The sequence below is a fragment of the Panthera tigris genome, chromosome A1, assembly GCF_018350195.1.
Source record: "Panthera tigris isolate Pti1 chromosome A1, P.tigris_Pti1_mat1.1, whole genome shotgun sequence".
Lineage (NCBI taxonomy): Eukaryota > Metazoa > Chordata > Mammalia > Carnivora > Felidae > Panthera > Panthera tigris.
In genome coordinates, this window is record NC_056660.1 from 109,982,309 (window position 1) to 109,999,863 (window position 17,555).

Here is a 17,555-nt window from a genome sequence, read left to right on the forward strand (position 1 = left end):
ACTCCCAACATCCCTCACCCCATAAGTACTCTGAGAAAGTGACCCCAGAAAAGGGTAGAATGTCCACTGGTCTAAACATTCCTCAACTACTTATTTACCTTCCAGGGAGCAGAGATAAAGAAATCTGTGATAACCGAGCACACACAGGACCTATAAGACAACTGAAGGCTTATGTTGAAATCCTAGATGGTGGTCTTTCTGGAGAAGCTTTCTGAAAAATCACCTCTTACATCTATAGGTCATTTCTTTATTCCTTTCTAGGTTATAGCACAAAGCTAAGAACCAAGAAGAGGCAAACATACATGCATAGCCTTGTGCCAAAGGCCAAACTTTTGTGCACATTTCTCTTCAGAAATCCTGAAATCCATTTACTCTAGCCTCATTCTGCCCTCTTTAGTGTTTATTTAATCTCTTATTTTAAGGCCATACCCAATTCTAACATTCTTGATAATCTGATTTTCCAATTCATAAGAAATAGGCGGCAGTAGCCATGAAGGAATCAGGGGTAATTCTAGAACCGGGTACATGCCAATGAGTGGCAGCTAAAAGCAAGAGAGTAAAGGAGGTGGTAAGTAGAAATTAAAAAAGAAGAAATAAGAATTGAAAAACTTGGGGGCCAAGGAGTGCCAGGGCAAACATTCCCATGTAATTCAGTAGCCCTAGGGAGTTGCTGTGTAGTTTAATAATTGGTGGTCCCCACTTCTGGGCAAAACATTGTCAGGACCCAACTTTTCCAAGGTGATCAATTCTTTTCTGGGCTAACACCCTCCCCCCATCCCTCCAAAAGAGGGATCACATATCAACTCAATAAAGTAGGCACTGATCTACCACATAGGGTATATCCAGTACAATTCTTTTTAAAAAAAAAAAAAAAGTAGTTCTTTTTTCCTTTTTTTTTAATGTTTATTTTTGAGAGAGAGAGAGAGAGACAGAATATGACTGGGGGAAGGGCAGAGAGAGAGGAAGACAGAGAATGCAAAGTAGGCTCCAGGCTCTGAGCTGTCAGCACAGAGCCTGACGCAGGGCTTGAACCCACGAACCATGAGATCACGACCTGAGCCAAAGTCGGATGCTTAATCGACTGAGTCACCCAGGTGTCCCCCTCCCAGTACAAGTCTAAGGAAGAAGCTAAGCATGGTTGCCTCCTGAGTCACAGGATTCTCATTAGCCTCATGTCCTCTGGCCTCAAAGGGTTTGCTAGGCACTAACATTGTAGGCCACAGAAAGGAACTCAGCACTCACTTTTAAAAATTAGAAACAAAAATCCCCACTCCTGCTATTTAACACTGATATTCAGACTGTATTCCAATCAATATATTAGATAAACTCAAATGTGACAAAGACACGACCAATTAGAAGACATACCCACAGGGGCGCCTGGGTGGCTCAGTTGGTTAAGCAGCTGACTTCGGCTCAGGTCTTGATCTTGCGGTCCGTGAGTTCGAGCCCCGTGTCGGGCTCTGTGCTGACAGCTCAGAGCCTGGAGCCTGTTTCGGATTCTGTGTCTCCCTCTCTCTGACCCTCCCCTGTTCATGCTCTGTCTCTCCCTGTCTCAAAAATAAATAAAAATGTTAAAAAAATTAAAAAAAAAAAAGAAGAAGAAGACGTGCCCACAGCTATCATGGCAAGAACGGGCACCTTGCCCACATCTCATCTTTTAGGTGTTTCATTTTGATTATAAAATTGTCCACAGTCCACGCCTGGAGTGGGTTCATATATCCAGAAATTACCCTGTACATACATGCTCACTCCCTGTGTCAAGTAATGCTGCCTTAGGCTTTACCCAAAACAAGACACCCCCACACACATGCACGGTCATACCCCCAAGCACATGAGGGCTGAGTCAAGGTGTGGGTTGTTAGTGCAAAAGGGCCTTTAGCGGTGATGGAGCTCAGCCTCCTCCTTCTGTGGGTGGGAAACTAAGGTGAAGGGAGTGACAGGAATTCTAAAATCCCCTCCAGTTCAAACATCTCATCATCCTGACTCACAGACTTCTATAGATCACACAGTGTTTCGTCCCTGTGACCCTGTCTGTTCAGTAGACAGGCTTTCTGAGGGGAAGCTCACACAGCAAGGCAACTCGGCCAAGTCGGAAGTCTCCACAGAAACCCAAACTCTTTGGGTTATAAGCCCACACCCCTGTTTGAACACCGGCCTGGGAAACTCTCTTTCTCAGGAAAGGATCCCTCCCTGCTCCAACTCAGGCCCCTGCCTAGAATCTTCTCTCTCCTGCTGAGGATTAACTGTTCTGCATCTTGGGCAGGAAATGAGTTCTTCGCTGTTTATTGTGGTCAAATCCTAAAATGAAGTCGATACAGCCGTAAAGGCTGAATACGTTGATGTCTCTTTACTAATTCATGAGACACTTTACAGTCCCCCACTGTCTGCGCTAAGATGGATGGAAACTGAAAAAGAAGCACAAGTTAAATTATGTCTTTGATAACTTCTGCTTAACTGGCCTGTCAAGGGACCAAGAAGATTAAACATTTGTGATTTATTCCCATGTTAATCTCAACAGGCGCCAGCACGTACACGCGCACGCACACGCACACCCACGCACACGCATGCAACTGATGAGAGACCTCCCCAGACCTCATTTCAGATGCGACCCCCACACTCAGCAGTGCCGTGAAATCGGAGAAAGGTCAGTGCTGATAGGCCATAACCAAGGCTCATTATTTCTTGTTTACTCCTTCATGCCTTCATTCACGTGCTCATTCAACCTCTCCTCTTCTGCTTCTGCACTTGCAAAAAAGAGTCTTTGGGCAGGAAAAAGGTTGGGGTGGGGGGCGGGGGAGCTCAACTGACTCTTTTCTAGGCAAACAGTCAATTCCTAACAGCCCCCACTGCTCTGCCTCTCCCAGGCCAAGTGGCCTTACCCAGCCTGTTCCTAACTCTAGGCTCTCTTTCCCTTTGAGTAAACGGTGTGCTTGATAATCATAGCAGCCACCAGTGACTGAGACTTACAACATAGTGAATCCTTTAGGGCACTTACCTTATTTAATCCTCATGACAGCCCTCTGGAGTACAGTTCTTTTGCTTTTTTTACATACTAGAATTGGGAGGCTCAAAGAAGTTACCTACCAGAAGACACCAGGCTACAAAATAGAGATTCGAAGTCAAGGTGGCCAGACTTCAGCGCTCATATCCTGAACCACCACCACCACCCCCCAACCCCTGGGGACAGTCCTCATGCACTGGAGCCCTGGCCAGTGATTCTACCTGTCTCTGCACTGCTCTGGGTCACCAATGGTCACAGCCTATATCCCCAGAGGTTTTCCAAGGTTGGTGCTTCTGAGTGAAGTCTTCTTGCTCTCTTTCCTCCTGGACCTGTGCTGATGGGGCTGGTCCTATGAAAGGGATTTCCCCTAACCTGCCCTGCAGGCCTCCCAGAGCTGAGTGCAGAGCCATGGGGATTCCAGGCAAAGGACAGAAAAGAAGAGAAAAATGGCAAACACCCTGAGGCAGAGTTCCTAGGACTAGTGCAAAGGAAGGCACAGAGAAGGCAGGGCTCAGGCCCTTCCCAGGGGGTACACAGCCCTCAGGGCTGCCCTGGCCCCATCTAGATCTTCAGAAAGAACTGTCTGGTGTTCTCTCCAGAGGAAGAAGTCCAGAAGGCTTCTCTCTGGACACATGGTGATCCCACTCCCTTCCACTGCGCTTCAACCTCTTCCATGCAATAACAGACCCACAAATTTACATCTCCACATGTCACCTCAGTCTTAAGCTGCAGACCGTATTTCTGCCCTCACCAGGTGACCCACAGACTTCAAAGCCAACACATTTCCAACTAGATTCAGCATCTCTTCCCCGCACCCGTTTCCTCCTATGTTTGTTATGGATCTACGTGTAGTCTGGAAGCAGGCTTCAGACCCCAGAATCTCCCTTCTTTCCTCCCTCACCTATCAGGCCCACCCCTTCCTCCCAACAACTGCTACCTGTGTTCAGGAATCAGCATTTCCTATATCTTCACCTCTAATCTTAGACTAAGGCTGAGCCTCCAACAGGACTCCTGTCTCCACACATACAGCCGAAGTCAAGCCCACAATGCCCACCCCTACTCACAGCGCATGATGCTTTCAAAAGCAATTTTCAAACCATGCCATCTTGTTGTCCAGCGAGAGGTACACAGTGGGGGACCCTTCAAGGTCCTTTTAAGAATGGTGTTGATTAAGAGTCACTTACTGCACAAATGTGCCTTGAGTGTCTGCTGTGAGCAGTGTACTAGGAGCTAGGCATAAAGTGGTCAGCTACACAGGGAGTCCCTATGCTTGTGGACTGGGGGCCCTATTGAGGGAGACAGTCACCAAAGAGTGAACAAAGTGAATGGAATATAGTATCAGACGGCAATGTGTTGCTATGAGGATCAAAAGCATTAATCAGCGTGTTTCACGTAGAACATAGCCTGGCATGTAGTAAACACTCAATAAATGGTATCTTGTAACCCCTGAACACCCCCATTGAAATAGCTCTGATCACTTCTCATTTGACAGATGAGAAAATAGAGCACGAGAGCCCAAGTTCACCGAGTAAGCAGAAGGGCCAGGCTTTTAAGCCCCGGCAATCTAATCCCAGGATCCACTCTTCTAACCACTGTGCGATGTCGCTTCTCTAGGAGACCTGTTGGAGTTGGTACTGTGTTGGTCTGGGTTCTCCCAGAAGCAGAACTGAAACAAAGATTCATGGGCAGACAGTTTAAGAGGTAGTTCCAGGGGCACCAGGATGGCTCAGTCGGTCAAGCATCCGACTTCGGCTCAGGTCATGATCTCATAGTCTATGAGTTCGAGCCCCGCGTCAGGCTCTGTGCTGACAGCTTGGAGCCTGTAGCCTGCTTCAGATTCTGTGTCTCCCTCTCTCTGACCCTCCCCGTTCATGCTGTGTCTCTGTCTAAGAAATAAATAAACATTAAAAAAAATTTTTTTTTAAAAGAGGCAGTTACGGGAAGCCCTGGTGGGGGTGGGGGGGGGTAGGAAAGTGAAACAGAGAAGGGAAGGGAGCTTCGCATGGGTGCATCAAGTCAGTTAGCCCTGTGGGTAGATGGAACCTCATCCTGCTGGGGCCTCTGGGATCCAGTGTAAAACACATGCCTCCAAATCTCCTTCCACCCAAAGGGCTGCCAGAGCTACAGTATTCATGCACCAACTCCCCTGTCATTGTTGGAGGACTGCTTTCATGGGGGAATTCATTCTCTGGCACGTCTGACTCGCCATTTGCACAAGCAGAGGAGAAACCTGTTCTGAGAGAAACTGCCCAGGTAATGAAAGGCAGCTGCTGGCAGGTTGAAGTCAGGCTGTGTGCACAGAAATGTGGAGGCTCAAGGGGATGTGGCGAAGGCACCAATGGCAGCTGTGAGAGCATTCCAGGGAGAGGGGACTCCTGTGCGAAGGCCGCCAGGCAAGAGCAGACTTGGTGTGTGCAGGCAGCAAAGCCATGGAGAGGACTCATCTGGACTGTGTGGTGGGAATAGTAGCCAGAGGGGATGCTATTGGCTAGACCACATAGGGCCGCATAGGTCGTGAAAAGGAGCTGGCATTTTAATCCAAATATGATGGGGATGCCATGGAAGTTTTCATGCAAGAGAGTAATTTTATGTCTTTAAAAGATCATTCTGGTCAATGGGTGGAAAATAGACGAAGGGCACAAGAACAAAAGTAGGGAGACCAATTAGGAGGCCATGACAGTAGTTCAGATGACAGACAAGTTGGCTTGGACTAGGGTGGCATATTTGTGTGTGTGTGTGTGTGTGTGTGTGTGTGTGTGTGCCATACTGTTTTTGTTTTTTTTTTAATTCTAGTATGGTTAACATACAGTGTTGTATTAGTTTCAGGTGTGCAATGTAGTGATTCAAAACTTACATACCACACCCAGCGCTCATCTCAGCACGTGCCCTCCTTCATCTCTATCCCCTGTTTCAACCATCCCCCACCCACCTCCCCTCTGGTAACCATCAGTTTGTTCTCTAGTTTGTCTCTCTTTTTTCCCTTTGCTCACTTGTTTTGTTTCTTAAATTCCACATATGAGTGAAATCATATGGCATTTGTCTCTCTCTGACTTATTTCACTTAGCAATATACTCTCACAGGGTGGCGTTTTAATTGTGGTTGGATTTGGGCTATAGAGTGAATTTACACTTGATAAGAATTAACGATGGCATGATCGTGGGGTCTGAGTGAAAGAGAAGAGTCATTTATTGAGATGGAACGGTTAGGGGAGTCACAAGTGCAGGGCAGCAAGTGGAGAATCCAGAAGTCACTTTTGGACGTTTAATATTTGAAGTATCTGGGGCGCCTGGGTGGCTCAGTCAGTTAAGCGTCCAACTTCCCTTAGGTCATGATCTCGCGGTCCGTGAGTTCAAGGCCCATGTCGGGCTCTGTGCTGACAACTCAGAGCCTGGAGCCTGCTTCGGATTCTGTGCCTCCCTCTTTTTCTGCCCCTCCCAGGCTGGCTGGCGCTCTCTCTCTCTCTCTCTCTTTCCCTCCCTCCCTCCCTCTGTCTCAAAAATAAAAACGTTAAAAAAATAATAAAAATTTTTGAGGTGTCTGTCACTGGACTGCTGGCCACACGAGTCTGGAGCTCAATGGGGAGTTTGGTTGTTTCAATGTTGTGACCACCCACCTTCCTTTGCCTCTCCACTGCTCCAGGCCTCTGGGAGAGCCCCTCCCGGACACCTGGGGCAGGGTCCGGCATATATGTGGCGTGAAGGGCTGGCCCGGCCTGGAAGAGGACAGTGGATGCAGAAACACTGTGGGCAGCTAGAACGTAGCAAGATAGGAAACTCTGAGCCCAGGTGGTCAGGAGAAAAGTTAGCCCCAAGGAGATACTGGGGTGTACCCAGGTTACCACCTTCAATGAATAGACAGGAGTTTTAAATATTTTCTTCTGGTCCTGAGTGCACAAAGTTGAATGAGTCACACAGTTCATTTCAATCATACAGTTCACACGCTTCACTGTGCAGACTCGTTTCTGGTTTTATTTTTTGATCCTCTCCCCTCGCCTTGTATTTCCATATCTCTTCTGCCCTGTGCTAGGTACGATCTCTAACATATTCATTAATGCCACTAGACATGGGGTATCCAACAAAACTATATAATGTTGTTTTATATATGTTTGTTGTGATAATTCAAAATGTTACTTCCTTCTCCTTTCCTCAACACTGTGCTAAGCTCTATTTGCATGACCACATATAAACCTGGTTTATTTTTACCAATTATTGTGTAGTGGGTTTTTTTAAGAAATAAATGTATAGACTACATTTTCTTATCCATTCTCCTAAAGCAACACTCTTGGGCTGCCTCAAACTCCTCCTTCACAAACTATGCTGTAAGAAATACATTAAAAAAATAATAAGTTTTTAGTAGATAGCCTTTAAGATTGGAAATTTTCCTTTTATTCAGATTTTCTCAGATAATGTTATTTTTTTTCATGAAGTTGAACTTTCTCAAATGCTTCCCATGCGTCTACTAAAGTGACACGATTTTTCTCCTTTATTCCATTAATACATTAAATCACATTAATAGATTTTCTAAAGCTTTAACTTTCTAGAATTCCTTGGATAAATTCAGTTTAAACCATTACCTCTAATTAGCTCACATATTTAGGATTTTCACACCTATGTTTATAGTGCAATTGGCCCATAATTTCTTTTTCCTGAATTGCTTTCATCCAGTTTTGGAATCAAGGTCACAATAATCGGATAAAATTATGTGAACAGTTTTCTCTCTATTCCTATTTTTTTATAGCAACTTTGTAAGAATGGGATTATCTCTTCCTTGAAAGACTGAACATAGCTGTAAAACTATTGGGAGCTGGGGCTTTTTTTGGAAAGGGTGATGAAGATTCCACTTCGGTTTCTTCAAGGGTTACACTTCTAAGATCTCAGGCCACTTTTAGCATTTTTACATTTTTCTGCAATATTATGTAGCTCATCAGAGCATCCAATTTATTAGCACATAGCTGTACACACATTCTTTCACTTATATTTTGTTTATTCACATTTTCTTCCTCCTCTCCCTCTCCTACCAGTCTTGCCGGAGGCTTATCTATTTCATTAGTCTTCCTAAAGAACACTTTGAGTTTTGCTCATTTCCCATTTGTTTTTGTTCTCTAGATTTATTTATTTCTGCCTGCATTCTTATTTAGGTCCTTCCTTCTTGTTTATTTGGTTTTACCTTGTTTCTCTCTTGAATGTGCTAAGTTGAAAGCCCTACTCTGTTTTTGTATTCTTTCCTAATTTCTGCAGTATTTAAAGCTATAAATTTACTTCCGAGTAAATTTGAATATGACCCACAAAATATGATCTGTGGTGTTTTCATTGCCATTCACCTCTAAGTATTTAATAGTTTCTCTTTGATTACTTTTATAGCCCAATGATATTTGGCAGTATTTTTCCTATGTCTAGAGATATAGGACTTTTTCAATTTAGTTGCATCATTGTCAGGAACATTGTGTTGTGTATATGATGTTGATTCCTTTACATTTACTAAAGTAGACTAGGATGTAATCTGTGTCTGTTCCATGTATATATGAAAGTACTTTTTTTCTTGGGGATAGACTGGGAAAGATAAACTACATTACTATGATCATCTATCTTTGCCTATTTCTATATGCTTCAACTACTATCATTGGAGAGGATGTATTTAAAATCTTCAACTATGCTTTTGATTTATTCTCATCCTAGATTTATCAGTTGTTGCTTTATGTTTTTTGACTTTATATTGTATAGGACATATATGTTCATGTTCACTATATTTTTGATATATTATTTGTTTTATCAATATATAACACCTTTATTTTTCCCCTTGTAATATCTAATGTCTTAAATTATTACTTTGATATTATAATCTTTATCTGGACTTATTTTGGGTAAATTTTTTCTATCCTTTCTGTATATTTTTGGTTTTATCGATCTTATAGCAATATATTGCTTGATTTTATCTTTTTAATTCAATTAGAGAGTCTATACTTTGGTTAATAAGTTTTAACTATTTACATTTATTATAATTTTAACTATATTTATTACAAATGTTACAATATTTATTTCTGTCTTTTTTATGCTTCCAATTTTACATACCTGCTTTTTTTCTCCCTTACTTTGTGTATATTCTGCTGGGTGGATGTAATTTTCTTCAGCTGGTGTGAAAATTATACATTTTGTTTTTATTGTCCTAGTAGTTGTTCCTAAGTTATTAAGAACAATAGCTTTATCCCTTATCAATTTCTTAAGCTATCAGTATGTATGTTTATACTCCAGAAAAAGAATTTCAGAGAAATAGACAAAATCAAACCAAAGACACGGAGAGATGGAAGGGTAAAAGGAAGGGAATAAATGAAGGAGCAAGAGGTTAGCAAGGAACAGGGAAAAAAAGAGAGAGAGAGAGAAAGAAACAGATAAAATCCATAAAAAGAATGAGGGTCTGAGGGAGTAAAGCCAGGAGTCCTACATACCCAATATGTTCAAATTGAGAGAGCAAGAGAAGCTCCAGGTTTCATTTGCTCCTTGTAAATGAAATGTCTCCAGAACATTTATTTCTTCCCTTGCTTGGGAAAACATTACAGATTATTTCATGATTATTAACTAAGAAGTTACACTGTTCTAGGCCCTCTTTTTTGTTTTAAGTTTACTTATGTATTTTGAGAGAGACAGAAGGCAGGAGGGGCAGAGAGAGGGAAAGGGAGAGAATCCCAAGCAGGCTCCACACTATCAGCGCAGAGACTGATATGGGGCTCAAACTCACAAACTGTGAGATCATGACCTGAGCTGGAACCAAGAGTCAGAGGTTTAACACACTGAGACACCGAGGTGCCCCTAGGCCCTCTTTTATGCTTGAATACAAAGCTGTGAACAAGCAGATGGTCTCCTGGCCCTCCTAGAACTCACAGTCAACATAGATGGTTTAAAAAGTAATGACAAGAGAGCAGGGGAAGACAGAACACCTCAGGAATATCCAGCAAGGCAAATCCTTCCATATGAAGTGATGTCTAAGCTGAGGTTGGAAGGATTGAACTCCTTTGCCAGTGGGTGCCAAGAGCAGAGGCTGGCCTTCACTGCTGCCATGCTGCTGGCCACTGGTCTTCTGCATCCTGTGCGTCAAGGTGTGGTCAAGTCCACAGGGCTTGCATTGGCATAGAGCCACTTGCAACAGCCCATTTTCTCAGTACACAAACCCAAAATTCACAAGGTCCCCACCCTGTCCCATCTCCCCAGGCTGTGTCAGTGGGTAAGGGCAAACTGATGTCAATGTGACCACTTGGGTCCCGAGGCCCTCCTACTTCTCCGCTTCACCTGCCTCCATACCTGCTTGCGATCTTAATTTTCTTTATCCCCAATCGCACTCACTAATTTAGACTGATCAAAGGAGGAGTCTGAGGGGGTAAATCTTTGATGGAAAAGAAGGAGCTATTATTGTTTCCGAGGAGCTACAGCAAATCCATTGAGGCCCACCTCAAATGCAATCCACACTGGCGTCACTGAACAAACAGGAGCAGAAAAGAATAGGAATGGTAGAGGAGGGTATGAGATGCTGCTTTGGAGACGAGCACCTGTATGCAAACCCTGATTTCATCCTTTACTGTCACTGTGACCTGGGGAACACCCCTGAAGTTAGCACTATTATTCAAGCCCAACTTGGACATACCAACAAAAGAGGTAGCATCACTGTTTTCTCTGGTGAGAAAACATGCAAAGTGGCTTCCAGTGGATTCCGAACACCTAACCCATACTACTTACTAATCATTTTCTTAAAATCGGTTTGAACAAAATACAAAAAGCTCTAGTTCATAAATATAACTTTGTGATTAACTATGTGGATCAAACACATTCTTTAAGGACTCCTGTGTTATCCTGAAGTTGCCATCACTTGCCTCATTTAAAAATCCAAGATATCTAGTCGCATTCTTATTAACTTGTCCTTGTGTATTCATTCACTTGTTCAACAAATATTTATTGGATGCCTAGCAGACAGGCATTTCACAAAGTAGGCATTCAGTAAATGTTTGTTGAATTTAAAAAATAATTGTATCTCCAGAATCTATGTTGTTTGTTTGATCATATACATATGTTTGATCATATCTATAAAATGCCTTGATTTTTACTTTGATTCACCTATGAAACACATTAGCTGATCTATAGCCAAGAAATATGTACTTTTTGAGGATTGCTTTAGAAAATTTGCATTCCATTAAACTTGCCAGATTTCTCAAAAGGTGGGGAAAAACAAATTCTTCGTAGAGTGCAATGCTGTAAACAGATAAGCCCACTAAACAATTATTTACATTCCTAAAACATGAGCATTTCTCTTTTCTATCTAATCCTCAATTTTTACACACCTTACTTTTTCATCTACACTGGGAACACTCAGCAGTGATATTATTATTTGCCAAATCGTTTTGTGTATTTTTACTCCAAGGCTAATCACTTCTGAGTTTAACAAAGTCAGGTTAGAAACTGAATTTGTACAACTTTTCTCTAGATCAGACAATTTTAGAATACAGACCCCCTTTGAAGGCATGTACCATGGAGTTAGAAATATGACAGCCCATTGTCCCTGCTAAAATGCTTCCCTGAAAAAAACCTATAGGTTGACAAGTTTAATTACTCTTGATTTTTATGCCTGCCTTTTTAAAATACTGAAATGTTCGGGCCATGAACACCATTACCGTTTTAAAGGACAGAGACAGTAGAGAGAGGCAGAAGTTTGGGTTATGTCATTCACTGTCCCAGAGCCCAGGGGAGCCCTGCAAGGCCCAGCCAGGAGAGCCTCATGGGATCACCCAGCTCATGCTACCAATGCTCAAGGTACCGGCTGTGGGGGCATGAGGCACTCTCCCACTCTCAACTCAATGGCTTATTTATTTAACTGTATACACTGAGGCAGCCTTGTCACATTGTGCAAAACAAGAATATGAAACCAGACAATTCTTTATGATCATGAGTACATGTAAGCAAAAGATACCCATGGGCATTATGCCGAGTAGGGAAAAAAAGGCAATCTCAAAGGCTTACATACCCTATGATTTCACTGGCATAGCACTCTCAAAGTGACAGAATTATGGTGATAGAGACAAGATCAGAGGTTGCCAGGGGTTAGGGTTGGGGGGAGGATGTGACTTCTAGGGGGTAATGTGAGAGCTTCTTTGGTGTGCAGAACAGTGTTGTGCCTGGTTGTGGTAAGTTATTCAATCTACACATGTGATAAAACATCACAGAACTACACACACACACACACACACACACATACAGGATTGCCGGTAAAATCCCGGGAAGGTCTGTAACTGAGTTATAAATGCCAATACCATTTTTCTGGTTTTGACATTGCATAATGGTAGCATAATTATCACTGGAGGAAGCTGCATGAAGGATGCATGTGAGATCTATGCATTAGTTTTACAAATTCTTGTGAGACTTAAACTATTAAAAAAATATTTTTAAAGATATTGATATCCTTGGCGCGCCTGCGTGGCCCAGCTGGTTAAGCGTCTGACTTGGTTTCTGCTCAGGTCATGATCTCACAGTTCATGGGTTCAGGCTCCATGACAGTGGAGCTTGCTTGGGATTCTCTCTCTTTCTTTTGTTCTCTCTCCCCACCTCTCTCAAAATAAGTAAGTAAATGAAAAAAAAGATATCAATATCCTTCACCAATACCCTTCCATTGGGCCAAGGGAACAGCTTTCCTCACTTGAGAACAGAAATGTTAACACAGGCCTTAGCTGTATTACTGGCAGGAGGAAAGTGGGCTTAGCTGTCACACAGGTGGTGTTAATAGCATGGCCTGCCTTTCTGTCGTGCTTGAACAATGGAGGAGTTAGTTCAGAAAGGGGAGTTTTCCAGGAGCTTCACTCTGCAATAGAGAAGTTTAAGCAGTAAAACTGTTCAAGCCTCAAGTACTCTAGCACCTGCTGTGGGCGAGAGTCAGCAGGGCAACCAAGGTAAATGTAAGCAGCAGTACTCCCACCAGGGCCTCTAACAGCCCACACAAGCCAGAGCAGCCATCAGAGCTGAGGGGTCTGGAAGCCGGGTTGCATTTCTGAATAAAGCTGGGAGCTCAGCCCGGAGAGAAGGTGTGTGGGGAGACATGGCCTGGTTGCTGGGAGCAAATATCTGCAGGACTGTTGTGTGGGAAATAGATTAGACTCGCACTATATTAATCCTGAGGGCAGGTCTTATATCTGTAGGTAGAAGTTAGATGAAAGCAGTTTTCAACTCAATATAAAGAATTGTCCAACACACCTGCTTTGACAGGTAATAAGTTCCCAGACACTGGAAATATGTGAGCATAGATCAAATGACCATCTGTTGAGAATCTGTAAGGGATCCCAATCAAGTGTCCCCCATCCCCCTCCGAGAAGATGATACCGACAATGAGGACACTGGAGGTGGGTGACCCTGATCTTTTCATTGAAGTGCAGCTCCCTTTTAATTTTTTAACTTCATTAGTATGTCTCTGCTTTGCTGAGCCCATTAACCCTTCTGTGGTTCATTGTGTCTCCAAATAAATGTCACCTCCCCAGCAGATCTACAGGCATCCTGTTAAGAGAGATACAGCCTCCTCTGTTCCCTCGGCCCCACAGAGCCTGGCACGAGGTGGATGCAAAAGGAATGCTCTGTAAACATGTGAAGCCTGGTGAATAATGGCTGTGGCATGCCCAAGGCAAGAAGCCAGCCCGGGTGCCTGCTTGAAGTCCTCTCACACTGAGAGTCCATATATTTTATGACCTCAGAGTGCTTCCTGGCACAGACTCCCCCCAGTGGGGATCCATTTCTCCTTTGCAGCTTTGTCAGTGTTTGGGTTTTCTACTTAGTTCTGAATGATCTAGCTATCATAGTTATAGCTCCCTAGGAAATGCCATCCAGTAACTCTGTCAGAGTTTTTATTTGCTTGGACAGATCGTTTTATTTCAGCAAGGTGTTTTATTAGCTTAGAGAGTCATGAATCACTTCAAAGGTAGATGAAAGATGGCCCAAAACACACAATTTTGTATGAGATGTTGTTCTTTCTACGGAAGATCATGTCTCCTTGATTAGGGATTGAGACCACTTCAATTCCATGCAAAGGATGAAAACTGAATCTCATCAGCACATCCATGCACCCGCCTGGCCAGAGCGAAGAGGCTGACTCTAACACCCATCTGGTAACTACCACTCAGGAAATCTTGCCATCAACAGTGTTGCGATGGCCCAAACGGAGTCATAGGAGGCCCCTCTCTGAAGCATATGCTCTCTTGGAACCAGACCACACCACTGCCTAAGACTCCACAAAGTGTGAGAATAGCTTTGAGAAAAGAATTGTATTAGTTAGGATAGGATCTGCTATGCTGCAGTAATACCTAAACCCTTAAATCTCAGCGGCTGGACCCAACCAAAGTTTATTTCTCATTCACATCAGGGTTCCAATGAGGTGGGTCAGGCCACATTTCATGGTGACTCAGAAATCAACCCTATCCCCTTTTATCTTGTCATAGCAGGAAGAGGAGAAGGAATAAAGAATTCCTCCTTCCTTCTCTTCTTCTCTTCACTCCTTCCTTTCTTCTCCCTTCCGTACTTTTAAGACTTTATTTTTTCATGACAGTTTTAGGTTCAGAGCCAAAGTGAAGGGAAGATAGAGATTTCCCATATACCCCCTGCCCCCGCACATGCATCATCTCCCCCATTATCAACACCCCCCATCACAGAAGTACCTTTGTTACAATTGATGAACCCATATTGATACATCATGATCACCCCAAGTGCACAGCTCACATTAGGGCTCACTCTTGATGTTGTACATCCTATGGGTTTTGACAAATGTATCGTGACTATATCCATCATTGTGGTATCACACAAAGTATTCTCATTGCCCTTAAAAATCCTCTGTGTTCCACTTACTGGTTTCCCCCCTGCTCCTGGCAGCCAATGATCTATATAGTTTTGCCTTTTTTAGAATGTCATGTAGTTGGGATCATGAAGGTGTAATCTTTTCATATTTCAGTAATATGTATTTCAGATTCCTCCGTGTCTTTTTATGGCCCGATAGTTCATTTCTTTTTAGTGCTGAGTAATCTTCTGTTGCCTGGACATACCATGGTTTATATATTCGTTCACCTGCTGCAGGACATCTTGGTTTCTTTCACATTTTACTAATTCTGGATAAAGCTTCTGTAAACATTTGTGTGCAGATTTTTGTGTGGACATAAGTTTTCAACTCCTTTGGGCAACTACTAAGGAGTGTGGTTGCTGGATTATATGGCAAGACTATGTTTGGTTTTATAAGAAACCATTCTACATGTTGTACTTATCACCAATTAAAAAAAAGATAAATCATTTAAGGAATAGCTTGTAAGATGCAGCAGAATCTTATCTGCAAGCGAACCAGTCAAGCTGCTCAGATATTATATTACACTATTATAAAACTCACGTTATAGTATCTTCAATGTAAAGAATCCTATCAGTGAGCAAAACACTTTTCTTTCCAAATCCTGTTTAATTAGGAAACTGATGGAAATTATAGACTTGTGTCCCCATAACTACTTTTAAAAAATGTATTTGGGAGCCTTAAAAATAATGAATTATAAAAGAAAGTGAACTCTGACATTTTCCCTTCTATTTTATTGTTCTCTATTCCCTGAAAAGCCTCCAACACTCTATTTCTATAGCTCAGAATAAGATGTATTTTCCCCTTAAAAACTGTAGGTATTATAATTATATGTAAATCACTTCACAGAAATAAATATCCATGGTTAAGGGATATTTAAAATGTTAAAAGCTTCTTCTCAACTGTTCAGTTTGAGAAAAAAAAAAGTTATTTCCAGAACCCTGGTAGCTCTAAGCACCATTTCCCCCTTTCGTACCTGCACAGAAGAGCCTTCTCCTGCAATGCCCTGTTTTCCTGGGCTGTTCTCCTCTCTGAAACACTTCAGGTGGGGATCACAGTTTGAATTGGATTTTGAAGCAATTCCATGCTAATCTCCCTTCCCTAACAGTGAAAACTTTTTTCCCTTGTATTCAGAATGAAAACACACAGCTGAACAAAGAAACAGAACACAATTTAAGAGAGTTGTTCCCATCCTGAAAACCATTTCTTTTTTTTTTTAAGTTTTACTTATTTATTTTGAGAGCGACAGCACGAGTTGGAGAGGGGCAGGGAGAGAGGGAGAGAGAGAATCCCAAGCAGACTTAGTGCTGTCAGCGCAGAGCCTAACTCAAGGCTGGATCCCACAGACCATGACATCATGACCTGAGCCAAAACTACGAGTCAGACGCTTAACTGACCGAGCCACCCAGGCACTCCTGAAAAGCATTTCTTTAGTGCTTCCCTTTCCTTGCTGAAAACATGGGTAGAATTGTATTTTTAAAAAATCATTATTTCCCTGGGATCTGAATTCTAATCTATTGTGGTCCCCTGGCCATGAAGACCATCAAAGTGCTAAAGATTCCCAAATGCCCATCTCCACCCCTGAGTTCTCCGCTGACATAGCCAATTGCCTATTTAGTATCTGTGCTAGGTTATCTCCTGGCGTTGCAAACTGAGCATGTCCAAAACCTAGTTCCTGAGGGGCTGCAACCCTGCTCCTCCCCCCACTCCTCCATCTCAGTGAAGGGCAGCACTGTGATTCTGGTTTCTCAGGGCAAAAGCCTTGCAGTCACCCTTGATTCTGCTCTTACTCTCACATTCCACTTTCAACCCATCAGGTAAGCATTGTGGGCCCTACCTTCAAAAATATGTCCAGAACGTAACCTTTTGTTACCACTTCCATCATTATTACCCTAGTCCAAGCCACCATCATCACCTGCCTAAATTTTTGTGATGGACTTCTTTCTCCCTGAGTCTGACCTTGTCCTCCTACAGTCTCGTTTTAACACCACAGCCAGAATGGTCCTATTAAAACATAGGATCATGTCTCCTCAGTGCTCTAAACCTCCTATGGCTTCTGACGTCACCCAGCATCAAAGCAAAGTCCTTAAAATGGCCCGTAAAATTCTCTACAACCTCATCCCCTGTAGGTCTCCTCAACTCAGCTCAGATGAGCAAGTTTGCTCCTCCAGCTCACCAGGCCTATTTCCACCTCAGGACGTTTGCACTGGCTGTTCCTCTGCTTGGAGTGCTCTTGCCCAGATATCTGCAAGGTTCTCTTTCCTCACAATGTCTCTGTTCCAGTGTCATCCTGACTATTTCTAGGTCCAACATCCTCGTTCCCAGCCCTCCTCCCTTCCCCGCTGCATCTTTCTTCATATTACTCATCATCATTTGACACGCTTTATATTGTACATGTTTCTTATTTTTCCTTCTAGAATATAACCTCCCCACACACAGGGGAGGGCAGAGATTTTTATCGTTTTTGCTCACTTCTATGTGCACTCACTTAGAAGAGTGCCTGTAACACAGTAGATACTTAATAAATATTTGTTGAATGAATGAACAAAATTCTATTCAGTTGTGAATCAATATGTCCGGATTAATCAGGGCCTCATTTCACCTTCCATGCCTGACAGCTCATCTCACTTTCATATTTGTGTTGAGTGAACCAGTGAGTGGCCAAGAGGCTCTGTGTGTCAGCACTAGGCAAAGCTGTCCTAACTTGATC

The 17,555-nt window shown here is 42.9% G+C and overlaps 1 protein-coding gene across 2 annotated transcripts in view; it reads right to left on the bottom strand.

Annotated features, from left to right (window-relative positions):
• Positions 1-17,555, bottom strand: part of FSTL4 (follistatin like 4) — a 459,649-nt gene that overhangs the window by 440,832 nt on the left and 1,262 nt on the right. The gene's annotated exons all lie outside the window — the stretch shown is intronic.